Source organism: Procambarus clarkii, chromosome 44 (genome assembly GCF_040958095.1).
Source record: "Procambarus clarkii isolate CNS0578487 chromosome 44, FALCON_Pclarkii_2.0, whole genome shotgun sequence".
NCBI classification, from domain to species: Eukaryota; Metazoa; Arthropoda; class Malacostraca; order Decapoda; family Cambaridae; genus Procambarus; species Procambarus clarkii.
The window spans coordinates 30,355,083-30,367,498 of NC_091193.1; the positions used below are offsets into that span (position 1 = coordinate 30,355,083).

At 48.4% G+C, this 12,416-nt stretch overlaps 1 protein-coding gene across 1 annotated transcript in view; it reads left to right on the top strand.

The window, feature by feature from the left end:
- LOC123745439 (protein broad-minded) overlaps positions 1-12,205 on the top strand; it is a 244,144-nt gene extending 231,939 nt beyond the window's left edge. Inside the window, exon 11 of the mRNA XM_069300871.1 lies at positions 10,754-12,205. The gene's annotated coding sequence lies outside the window, so the exon portion shown is untranslated. The remainder of the gene's footprint in view (positions 1-10,753) is intronic.
- Positions 12,206-12,416: the final 211 nt, after the last annotated feature.

A 12,416-nucleotide genomic window follows, 5' to 3' on the forward strand; every position in this document is an offset into this window, starting at 1 on the left:
AACACTGTGAGGGGTTTGCCAGTTATGCCCCTTATGTGTAGTGGAAGCGTGTTGAACAGTCTCGGGCCTCTGATGTTGATAGAGTTCTCTCTCAGAGTACCTGTTGCACCTCTGCTTTTCAACGGGGGTATTCTGCACATCCTGCCATGTCTTCTGGTCTCATGTGGTGTTATTTCTGTGTGCAGGTTTGGGACCAGCCCCTCAATTATTTTCCACGTGTAAATTATTATGTATCTCTCCCGCCTGCGCTCAAGGGAGTACAGATTTAGGCTCTTTAGTCGGTCCCAGTAATTTAGATGTTTTACTGAGTGGATTCTAGCAGTAAAGGATCTCTGCACGCTCTCTAGGTCAGCAATTTCTCCAGCTTTGAAAGGGGCTGTCATTGTGCAGCAGTACTCCACTCTAGAGAGCACAAGCGTTTTGAAAAGTATCATCATCGGTATAGCATCTCTAGTGTGAAAAGTTCTTGTTATCCAACCTGTCATTTTTCTTGCAGTTGTGACGGCTACTTTATTGTGTTCTTTAAAGGTAAGGTCTTCCGACATGAGTACACCCAGGTCCTTTACATTGCCTTTTCGTTCTATGTTATCCCAGCCTAACCCGGTCGATGGCAGACATAGAATGCTTCCAACCACTCGGGGCTTTCTATAGGCCATTACTGTCCTTGCCTCTCTGAGGGGGCCAGGTTCTGGCTCGTGGTCCTCAGTAGGTCCATAAGAACTCCGTACATATGACTGATGCTAAAGTCTGACATTAACATATCAGCCTGTAAGCTCCGGGGAGCCTCCGGGACTCACCCAGAAAATAGCGTTTCATTACATTCAACGCTGGTTTTTTTCTCCTGTGCAAAATCAAGATAAAAAACCACATCTAATATTGGGCCCCTGCGAAAGGAAGATGGAACTTTCACCGATGACAACAAAGAAATAAGCAAGCTACTGAGGAAGCAGTACGACTCTGTTTTCAGCGAGCCACTAAACACACTAAAGATTGATAACCCAAATGAATTTTTCATGGATATGATACCAACATCAAATCATATATCAGATGTCACCCTATCCCCACTGGATTTTGAGGAAGCCATAAACACTATGCCTATGCACTCTACACCAGGTCCTGATTCTTGGAACTCCATATTCATCAAGAACTGTAAAAACCACTATCACAGGCCCTTCACTTTCTCTGGAGACAAAGCCTAGATACTGGCGTTATCCCTGACATACCAAAAACAGCAAAGATAGTACCACTCCATAAAGGAGGAAATAAGGCAGAGGCAAAAAATTACAGACCTTACAGACCAATAGCACTAACATCGCACATCATAAAAATCTTTGAGAGAGTGCTAAGAAATAAGATCACAAAATACATGGAATCACAGCATCTCCATAACCCCGGACAACATGGTTTCAGAACAGGGCGCTCTTGCCTGTCACAGTTGCTGGACCACTATGACATAACATTAGATGCCATGGAAGACAAACAATACGCTGATGTAATTTACACAAATTTCGCAAAAGCCTTTGACAAATGTGATCATGGTGTTATTGCACATAAAATGCGTTCAATAAGAATTACCGGAAAAATAGGCAGATGGATCTATAATTTCCTGACTAACAGAACCCAATGTGTAATAGTCAACAAAACAAAATCCCGTTCATCAACCGTGAAGAGCTCAGTCCCCCAGGATACTGTGCTTGCTCCAGTACTTTTTCTCATCCTCATATCGGACATAGACAAGGACACAGTCTGTAGTACTGTATCATCCTTTGAAGATTACACTAGGATTTCCATGAGAGTAGATAACATAGAGGACACGGCAAACCTCCAATCAGATGTAAATCAGGTCTTTCTATGGGCTACAGAAAATAATATGGTGTTTAACGCAGATAAGTTCCAGCTCATGCGCTACAGAAAAAATGAAAATATAAAAACGGAAACCACGTACAAAACGCAGTCAAATCATAACACAGAACGAAAAGGCAATGTAAAGGATTTGGGTGTACTCATGTCGGAAGACCTTACCTTCAAAGAACACAATAAAGTAGTCGTCACAACTGCAAGAAAAATGACAGGTTGGATAACAAGAACCTTTCACACTAGAGATACTATATCGATGATGATACTGTTCAAGACGCTAGTGCTCTCTAGAGGGGAGTACTGCTGCACAATGACAGCCCTTTTCAAAGCTGGAGAAATTGCTGACCTGGAGAGTATGCAGAGATCCTTTACTGCTATAATCCGCTCAGTAATGTATCTAAACTACTGGGACCGACTAAAGAGCCTAAATAATGTATTATCTCGATCGCAGGTGGGAGAAATACATAATAATCTATACGTGGAAAATATTAGAGGGGCTAGTTCCAAACCTGCACACAGAAATAACACCACATAAGACCAGGAGGCATGGCAGGATGTGCAGAATATCCCCGTTGAAAAGCAGATGTGCAACAGATACTCTGAGAGAGAACTCCATCAACATCAGAGGCCGGAGACTATTCAACACGCTTCCTCTACACATAAGGAGCATAACTTTACTGAGTGGATTACTGCTATAATCCACTCAGTAAAACATCTAAACTACTGGGACCGACTAAAGAGCCTAAATCTGTATTCTCTCGATCGCAGGTGGGAGAAATACATAATAATCTATACGTGGAAAATATTAGAGGGGCTAGTTCCAAACCTGCACACAGAAATAACACCACATGAGACCAGGAGGCATGGCAGGATGTGCAGAATATCCCCGTTGAAAAGCAGAGGTGCAACAGATACTCTGAGAGAGAACTCCATCAACATCAGAGGCCGGAGACTATTCAACACGCTTCCTCTACACATAAGGAGCATAACTGGCTGACCCCTCACAGTGTTCAAGAGAGAACTGGATAAGCACCTCCAAAGGATACCGGATCAACAAGGCCGTGATTTATATGTCAGATTGCGAGGAGCCGCGTCAAACAGCCTGGTTGACCAGTCCAGCAACGAGGAGGTCTGGTCGACGACTGGGCTGCGGAGATGCTTAGCCCTGGAAATACTCCAAGGTAACTCCAAGGTAATCCCTGTTAGAATTCCAAAACCTTCAAGCCTGAATACAAGTCCAAAATATGTTGAAGAAAACCGAGCCAAAGCCGCATAATTGTGAGCACCATAGGCGCTAGATGGTGCTATGGTTAGCTAGAAATCTAGCTAACTGTATGTTAGCAAGATTTAATGACACTGCAAATGCCCTAGGATGTGTATGTGTGAATTTTGTAACTGGGGATGAAGGAAGCAAGGTCGTGCAACAAGGCATCTACCAAGACAGATCTGGTGCCCCACAAATAGTGCTGAAAAGCCACCACTGGAAACAACAAATTATGCACCAAGAACCAAACCAGCCAAGCATCAATCACCAAATGACTCTTTCCAGAAGCCTTCTGACTCATTCTTTGCTAAAAAAGAAGGCTGCAAAATAAAAAACTGCCCATCAGGTTCAAAACAACAAAAGCCCACCTTCAGAGAAGTGCCTGAAGCTCCTCAACCCTACCACCAGAGGTGAGAGCCAGTAAAAACACCACCTTAAGACATCACAATTCGAAGGGGAAGCCATAAGCTGGGGCAAGGAGAGAAACCCAATATCTGGTCAAGAGACCAAGATGGCTCAGAAGGAGCAGGAGCTGGCCAGAGGTAAAAAAAAAAACACTTAAGTAACTTGCTGAACACTGAACTGGAGGTGGCAAATATAAACAATAGCAGCTGTCAGCTGCGAACGATGAGAAGTGACAATATTGGGCAAGAGTTGCCAATCCAGAAACAGCCACAATGAAAAGGACAGGACAACTCTGACTGAAACTGAGGAAAGACAACAAAGACACATTGGCAAAAATGAGCACCAGGCAACTTTATATTGCTGCCATAAAGAAAGATACAGGAAGGACACCAACAAACCAGCCACCTGCTTGCCATACAAATAGTGACACACATGCATCAAGAACTCCAGGCATGAAATGCTCAGGGGAAGGTTGAAGCAGCAAAATACATTGTCAGGCTGATATGCTGAAACAGGTGGATGCATGGGCAAATACCAGTTTCGAACACTGGGTGAGAAGTGCCATAAACCAAGGCTGGGGGTGCCACCAAGGATCACCCTCCCTGAGTATGACTTCACACTGGACAGCACAGGAGCAACTACTTAACTGGGACAAAAAAGTAAATGCATCTCCACCTCGACCAGTCCAGTCACAAGTAGTCCACCATAAACCCGCCAGTCCCAGGAGTGTCGGAACCAGAAAGTTAACTCAGAGCCCAGAGCCAACTTTGCCCAGTGGGAAAACCATGCAGGCAAAGTTCAGGCTCCTTTACAATCATTCAACCAACGGCTGAGTCACCCGGGGCTGATCCAACACCTGACGGTGATGGAACTGCATGCAGAGCAAAACTGCCAGAGGCGAGGACAGAGAAGCCAGCCAAGAATCCCAAAGAAGGCCCCAGTCAAGTCCAAACTTGAGACAGAATCCACTAGGACTTCATCCAATTTACCAGGAACCTGAACCTGGCGAGCTGGAAAAGAACCAGATCCATGGTCAGCTGACAAGCAGACCGACTTGGGACCCATACCAGACAGTCATCGAGGTAGGCCAACACACAAACCCTTAAGAGATGTAGCCAGGCCACAATGACCTACACTAACCTGGTAAACACATGGAGGGGATTCAAGTTGAAGGGAAGAGTCCTGAAGTGGTAAGCCTGATACTTTACAACAAAACATTTGACAGTCCCTGAACCTGGGACGGATAGGGACGTACCAGTAAGTGTCCTTGATGTCCATGGACACCATCCAAGGTGCAGCCTGTAGTAGCAGGACAACTAGGGCCAAAATGGTCACATGGAACATTGGACAGGGAATGAAGCTATTCACTCCCGAAAGATCGAGGATGTACAGTAAGTCGGCCAAATCCCACTATGGGACTAGAAAAAACTAGGAAACCTACTGAAAGGACGAGGTCATTTTGACCACACCCGAGTCTAACGAACCTGCAGTGACCCAATGCAGTGCCAGGGAGGACTTCTGACCTGTGAGATCCAATCTGAAGAACAGGGAAGGGACCAATGAACTACACCATAGGGTGGAAATGCCTCGAAATGTCTATAAATTGTGGGACCAGGAACTGGAAAAATAAGCCAGATGCCACCCCCCCTATGAAAGCATAGTAGGGGTGAACCACAAAAGGGACAGTGCATACCAAGAGCGGAACCATCCTTCCACAGTACAAAGTGGCAATATCAAGCAGAGGAGGAACTCGCATCGGGAAGCACAACAGCCCGAGAATAAAACCCACCTGAGGACCTCAACCAACAACAGGTGAGGTCCCCACCTTACCAGACTGCCTCAAAGTGGGTGAAAACCCCTGAGAAAATAACAAATGATTAATGGAGCAGGAATCGAATGATGCCATGGATGAAACCCATGCAACGAGATCCTCTACAATGAGAAGAGGTGAAAAGGGGGAGGCAGACAAAACGGCAAGATACCAAGCCAAATCTAATAAAAGGATCAATGTGGCCATGCAAGGCAGACAGAATAAAATGCCGCCACTGCCTCCTGAAGGAGAAGAGCATGCATTTTGAGGAAGGCTGCCGAGGCTAGAATCACAGACCTCAATGGCCTATAGAAACCCCCATGTGATTGGAAAGCATTCTATGTCTGCCATCGATCAGGTTAGACACCCAGAAAGGAAGGCGTCCCAAAACAAACCCCTATTCTGGTGAAAATTGCAACCAAAAGCCGAATAAGTAGATAGAACTCTCCACACAAAAACGAGCAAACTAGTATGACGTCATCCATCATGCGCCACTGTCTGCGCTGCCACCCCCTCCCCGGGAGTGGAAAGGGGCAGCCCCAGATCTACCGCGCCGGCGATCCGCACCCCAGTTCTTGAGGCTGATGCTATTGGCTCGGTTGTGTGCTCTGGCTCCAGTCTTTTTGCGGCGCAGTGCCTAGTGTGTGGCGGCTGTTCTCCAGGGGGTGCGAGAGCCAGGAGTTATTCCTCAGTACTCAGACTGTATGCGCCTAGGGTTCCCATCCCTAGGTGCCTTGTAAGTACTGCCCTTGGAGCTTGGGGTTACCTTCCACAAGTTCCTCCTGGTCTGCCTCTGTGGGTCCGTTTAACTGCTCGTTTTTTCAGCCGCCTTTTGGGTATGTGGGTGTTTTGTCTCCCTCGTTAACCTTAAGGTAAGAGGCAGTTTTTGCACTGGTAAGGGGCACAGGGTGCTGCGCATCTATGTATTCCCGACATAGCGGCCGGCTCTGTTCCTTGGGGTTCGCTGTCCTCTTGCGGGGTTTTGTTTTTCATTTTGTTTTTGCCTTGTTGGGGGGTTCTACCCTACTTGCTACTGGTGTTTGGCCTCACCCTGATACTTGGTGGTGCCCCCTGCTTGGTCCCGTGAGTGTACACGTCCCTCGGGTTCACCTTTAGACAGTTTGTTTGGTAGTTTTGGGCGCTGGTTGGCAGTACCCTGCCTGGGTTTACCTGAGTGCGAGTACTCTTCAAGTAAACGCTCAGGACCCTGGGAATCCCCTAGGGAACGTGTGGGTCCGATGGATGTGACCCTGTGGTCCCCCCTCACTTCTTGCGAGTTTGAGGGTTGTTCGGTCCCCTTGTCTCAGGGTGACCCTCATTGTTTTTGCCTCCCATCATGCAGCCTGTTGGGTCAGTGACACTTTCGACCCTGAGTCCTGTGAGTATTGCTGCTTGCTGGTGACTCAATTTACCCAATCTGTGGGTGATCATCTTCGGGTACAGGCTGCGCAGGCATTTCATTCTAGATTTCATTTGTTGCAATGCGCTCGGTTGATTGCTCACCCGGATGCCCCGTGGCTGCACCGTTTTGCTTATAGGGACCTGGACTTGGGGGTGGGGGTCTCTTCGACCCTGGTTCAGTCCACACCTCCTAGTCCTTTCCCTTCTGTTGTTCGTTCTGGTCCCCCACCCTTGCTTCCGGCCCGTAATGTCTGAGTGTTTCGGAGTCGGGGCAGGGGATAATTGGTCTTGAGACTCGGGCAGCCTCAGGGGATGCCCCTTCTGGTGTGGCAATGGAGGCATTCGAGTCTCCTCTCCCGGCCAAAGCCTCTGGGTCTGACCAGTGGGCCTCATTCTATCTGGATTCTATGGCTGCGGCGGCCTTATCTGGTAGGGTTGTGCTTGGGGGAGGACTTTGCCCCGGGTCCTGTAGAGGAGGACCCTGGGGCTGGGGGAGGGGTTGACTTGGGGGCCTTGGGCCCTGCTGGACCCCGCCTGGGTTTTTCTGCCCTCTGAGCGGGGGCTTACTGTTACAAGGAGTGGGGTTTTCTTTTCTCCCCACTATGTACGAGTTGGACTTGGTGTCTGCCCCTCCCCTGGTTCGGTTCCATGTTTCCCGGGTGCTTTGGTTCCGTGTTCCCCTGGTGCTTTAGTTCCGTGTTCCCTGGGTGCTTCGGTTCCATCTTTCCAGAGGTTTTCAGCTTATCGCATCCAACTTGCTGCGGTACGGGCAGCCCTTGCGGCAAACCTCCTGCGTGACCTGGATTATGCCTCGTCAATGGATCCCTCAGCTTTCAGGTTTGGGACTACGTTCCCTTTCTGGCTCCGTTACGAGGTTTCGGAGTCGTCCTGGCTGGCAGACTGCCCTGTCTTTATCTTAGAGGCTTGCCACTCCTTCTGCCATTCCCGCACGCTTAAGTGGCGGGAGGCCTCGACGGTGCTTCAGGTTTTCCTGGGGGGCGACCTTGAGCACCTTAATGAGTGCTTGTTTGCTCCTGCCTTCCCCGGGATGTTGGTGTCGTTCGGCTCCATATGCAGGTTCCCTCCCTTTTGGCGGCGCAGGTGGGGGAGGACTTGTGTGCTCGGGGGGCTTTTTGGTTGCAGCCTTGCGTTTCTTTTCCCTCCTGGAGCTGTCGTCCGACTGGCTCACGAAGGATGTGGGGGTGCTTGGGGCTGTTCCTGGTTCTGGCCCCTTGGCCTCGGCGGCTTGTTTGTCAGCCTACCCGAACCCTCGCTCAATGTGTTCATTAACGCGTCGTCTCTCGGCTGGAGCTTTGTGACCAGTGCTCACTAGGCCGGCCTGGGACGGTGTGGTACGTCCTTCCGTCAATCCCACAGCACTGTGTGGGAGTTCGTGGTGGTGTGGTTTGCTCTTCGGAGGCTTCGAGGTGCCCGCAGGTCGATGATCCGGCTCCATTCAGACTGCTCCCCGGTGGTTCATTGTCTGAACCAGGGGGGTTCGATGCGGTCCTTGGCTCTTTGGCGCTGGTCGCTTTGGGTGACTCGTCTGTTGAGTTCTCGGGGTTTGGCTCTCCTGGCAGTTTATGTGCGGGAGTGTCCAACGTCTTGGCTGACGGCCTGTCTCGTTTCGTTCCCCTCTCTTCACGGAATGGACGGTCGACACCGACTCCTTCCGTTGGCTTTACCAGAGGTTCGGATGCCCCTAGGTGGACCTCTTCGCATCAGTGTGGTCTTGGCGCCTTCCCCTGTATGTAGCGCCCTTTCCCGACTGCGAGGCCGTCGCAGTCGATGCGTTTCGGCAGAACTGGTCGAGGTGGGGGTTCCTGTACCTCTTTCCCCCGGTTCAGCTGTTGCTCCAGGTCCTGACTAACTTGAAGTCAGGAAGAGTTGTCCTCTTGGCCCCTTGGTGGCCGGCCCAGCCGTGGTTTCAGGCGCTGCTTGCTTGGTGTCCGAACCCTGAGGTTTTCCCGTGGCTCCGCCTCTTCCAGCAGATCGGACCGGTATGTCATGTGGATGGTTCAGTCTTCTCCTCGAGTCTTCGCGTATGATGTTTTTTACTCAAGTTTATCATTATCTCTATGGGGATCAGGTGGTTTCCTTATTAGTGTCCCACCTGCGGGCTTCGTCTTGGCGGCAGTATATAGTTTCATGGTGGTCCTTCCGGTTCTTCTTACGTCTTCATCGTTGTACTTCGCTTTCTGTTAGGGTGGTGTTGTCCTTTCTCTCTTGGTTATTCCAGGACCATCTCTTTATGCCTAACGCTGCTTTTGGTATTGATGTCACGGCTGCACCGTTTTGCAAGCTGTCTCGGGCATTGTTTCACCTCCGGCTTGCTCATGCGCTGCCTGAGCCGTCCTGGTCATTGGACAGAGTGCTCTCTTTTCTTTCTTCTCATTTTGTTGTAACCCCTTCGGTTCCAGATTGTTTTTCGAAGGCTCTTTTCTTGTTGGCATTGGCCTTTGGGGGTCGGGTCGGTGAGCTTCATGCTCTCCTCCGGCGCAGAGGTTTCGCTCGTTTGCAGCCTTCTCCTTTTTTTCTGGCAAAGAATGAGACTGCTGCTTTCCAGAGGGGTCCCTGGGTTGTTGATGCTTGGTTGGTTAGGCCGGGGGTGCATCATGTTTTGTGTCCTGTTGCAGCTCCCCGCCGTTATTTGCACGCCGCGGCTTCTGTGTCCGTGGCCGCGCTTTGGGTTGATCCGGTTTCCCTTTTTCCCTGTTCGAGGGTGCAGGTCTCCCAGGTCATTGCAGGGTTATTAAGGCTGGCCAGCCTGTGATCTATCCCCGTGCCCATGACGTCCGCAAGTTCGTGGCTCTTGCCGCCGTCTTTGGCAATATGTCCTGGGCTGACATTCGGGTGCGGGGATTTGGCGGTTTAACAGGGTCCTGGCTGCTCGTTACCTTGTAAACGTTCTTGGGCCCAGTCGAGCCTGTGTCGCTTTGGGTCGGCGGATGCAGCTAGTCGTCTTGACTTCGGGTTGAGGAGTTAGCAGCAACTGCCTCCTGGGTAAGTCCCTATTCTTTTCCTCTGTGGGTAGTTAGTTCCAGGGAGCCGTAGGGGCCCCCAGAAAACCAGCGTTGAATGTAATGAAACACCATTTCCTGGGTGAGTCCTGGAGGCTCCCCGGCATCCCTCCCTCTGTCCCTCCGCTCTGTGTTTTTTCGCGTTTTGACATCCAGCCTCAGAACTGGGGTGTGGATCGCCGGCGTGGTGGGTCTGGGGCTACGGAGGGGGGGAGCTGCACAGACAGTGTCGCGACGGCTGACGTCATACTAGTTTGCTCGTTTTTGTTTGGGGAGTTCTATCTACTCATTCGGTTTTTGGTTGCAATTTTCACCAGAATAAGGGTTTGTTTTGGGACGCCTACCTTTCTGGGTGCCTAAGTCGGTCGATGGCAGACATAGAATGCTTCCAATCACACGGGGGTTTCTATAGGCCATTGCTCCCCTTGCTTCTCTAGAGGGGGACAGGTTCTGGCTCGTGGTCCCCGGTAGGGCCATAAGAACTCCATACACATGACTGATGCCAAAGTCTGACATTAGCATATCAGCCTATAAACTCCGGGGAGCCTTCGGGACTTACCCAGAAAATGGCGCTTCATTACATTCAACACTGTCTTTTTTTTTTTGTGCCTATGGGTGTTGAAGGCCAAATAGCCCAGAGCAGCTTAGGGGTTATTGAGAGGCAGGGACTCTAATAAATTAATCCTCTCATTTCAAATGGTGGGAAGAAATGAACACTGCATGTTAAAGTATAATAAGAGAGCATATATGAGAGCCTAATGTTCTAAAATTACAAAGTATGATGTCTTTCAAGAGTGTATGCAGGGGGTGCAGTACCAGTTTTGTCTAATAGGTGCTGGAGCTCTGATGGGCCTGACAAAAGCCTGTGATTTCCTATCCTGTTTCTATATATGTCGCACACTAAAGTATTTTGTGTTTGTACTCACTAATTATCATTAAATATAATTATCAAACAAATAAAGAAAAAACATCAATCATGTATTTATCCACTTGCAGAGGTGCCGGAGTGCCAGCCACTCCGGCGAGCTCCGGCTGCACTACACAACTAAATGTATGGTATTTCCATAGAAACAATAACTCTATCATGGGAGGAATGTATCATAGATGTAGTAATTATTCCTGCTATTTTCTTCCATGACGAGTTTTCAGACATTTAAATTTGCCGCTGTCTGAGTATTCACTGAGAAGCAATTGTCTCTTCTTGAGGTTATCTTGAGATGATTTCGGGGCTTTTAGTGTCCCCGCGGCCCGGTCCTCGACCAGGCCTCCACCCCTAGGAAGCAGCCCGTGACAGCTGACTAACACCCAGGTACCTATTTTACTGCTAGGTAACAGAGGCATAGGGTGAAAGAAACTCTGCCCATTGTTTCTCGCCGGCGCCTGGGATCGAACCCAGGACCACAGGATCACAAGTCCCGCGTGCTGTCCGCTCGGCCGACCGGCTCCCCTCGCTCGGCCGACCGGCTCCCCTCGCTCGGCCGACCGGCTCTTGGACACAGACTCCCAACATTTTAACACTGCTTCTTGCTCAACACTTGTGCACCCACTATAATCAAAGGTAATTTAGACTGTTGTAAGGAATGGATCTTTGTGGGGAATATATGAAATAATGGGTGGTGGTGGTAGAAAAGCCATTTTTCAAAATCCTCACCAGATCCACAACTCTTCTGCACATGTGTAGTGTGTATAAGTACAGTGGAAAAATGATCATCTCTAAAAAGACGTAAACAAGTAGTACTGTACTTAATATTGAAAACGGAGACTATTCCAAGTACGTTCTTTGACTGGAAAGCATGTTGAAAATACGAGTGTTATATTAAATATGGAGAACCAGTTTATATAAAATAAGAAAGGAAAAAGTAATAGGTGGGTAACCAGAAAACATTGGAATGCTGGAGGGAAACAAGTGTAAACATGGACAGATGCTAGATCACATTACTATTCACATGATCATCCTACCCATTAGGTCAAGTTAGGTGGTCATCCCATTTGGTATAGTGCAGTGTCGTATTTTGTGTAATTGTGGTGCTACTTTGTATGATAGGTGTAGGATATATGGTGTTCACATGTCCCATTGGTCTGCTGCCAATAACTGATGACTGTTCCGTCCATTCTAGAGATTGTGTTAATTTGTATTGAGGTTCATTCCTGAGCTTGTGTCCTGTGTCATACTATTCCTTGCCATTTGCCTTTGCTTTACCACACTGATAACTAGTAAGAACTTTGTTAATGTATGTGACATGCTGTTAGAATATATGACAGTTGCATATCGAGTTATGGGAAGATTACAAAGTAATGGAACTGATGTGAGAAAGTCCCTGGTTTTGTGGGACCATTAGTCAAAGTTAATACCCAGTCTGTTAAATAATACCTCAGTTGCATTAGTGATTTTGTAACGAAACCTAAAAACTTTGAAATAAAATCTCTTTGTAATTATAGAAACTATTATTTTCCTTGTTTTTATACCCTAATCTTGTTTGGCCCTTAGGAGAGAGGTATTTATGTTCGCATTCAGGTATGTGTGATAAATTATTAATTATAAGGACTGTTATAGAGCAGACTCTACATGACCTTTTATCTCATACAGTAAAAGATGCGTTTCAATAGTTTGTACTCCAATGTACGGCTTAGTAGCTTGTGCCTTTACACTGCATCTGCC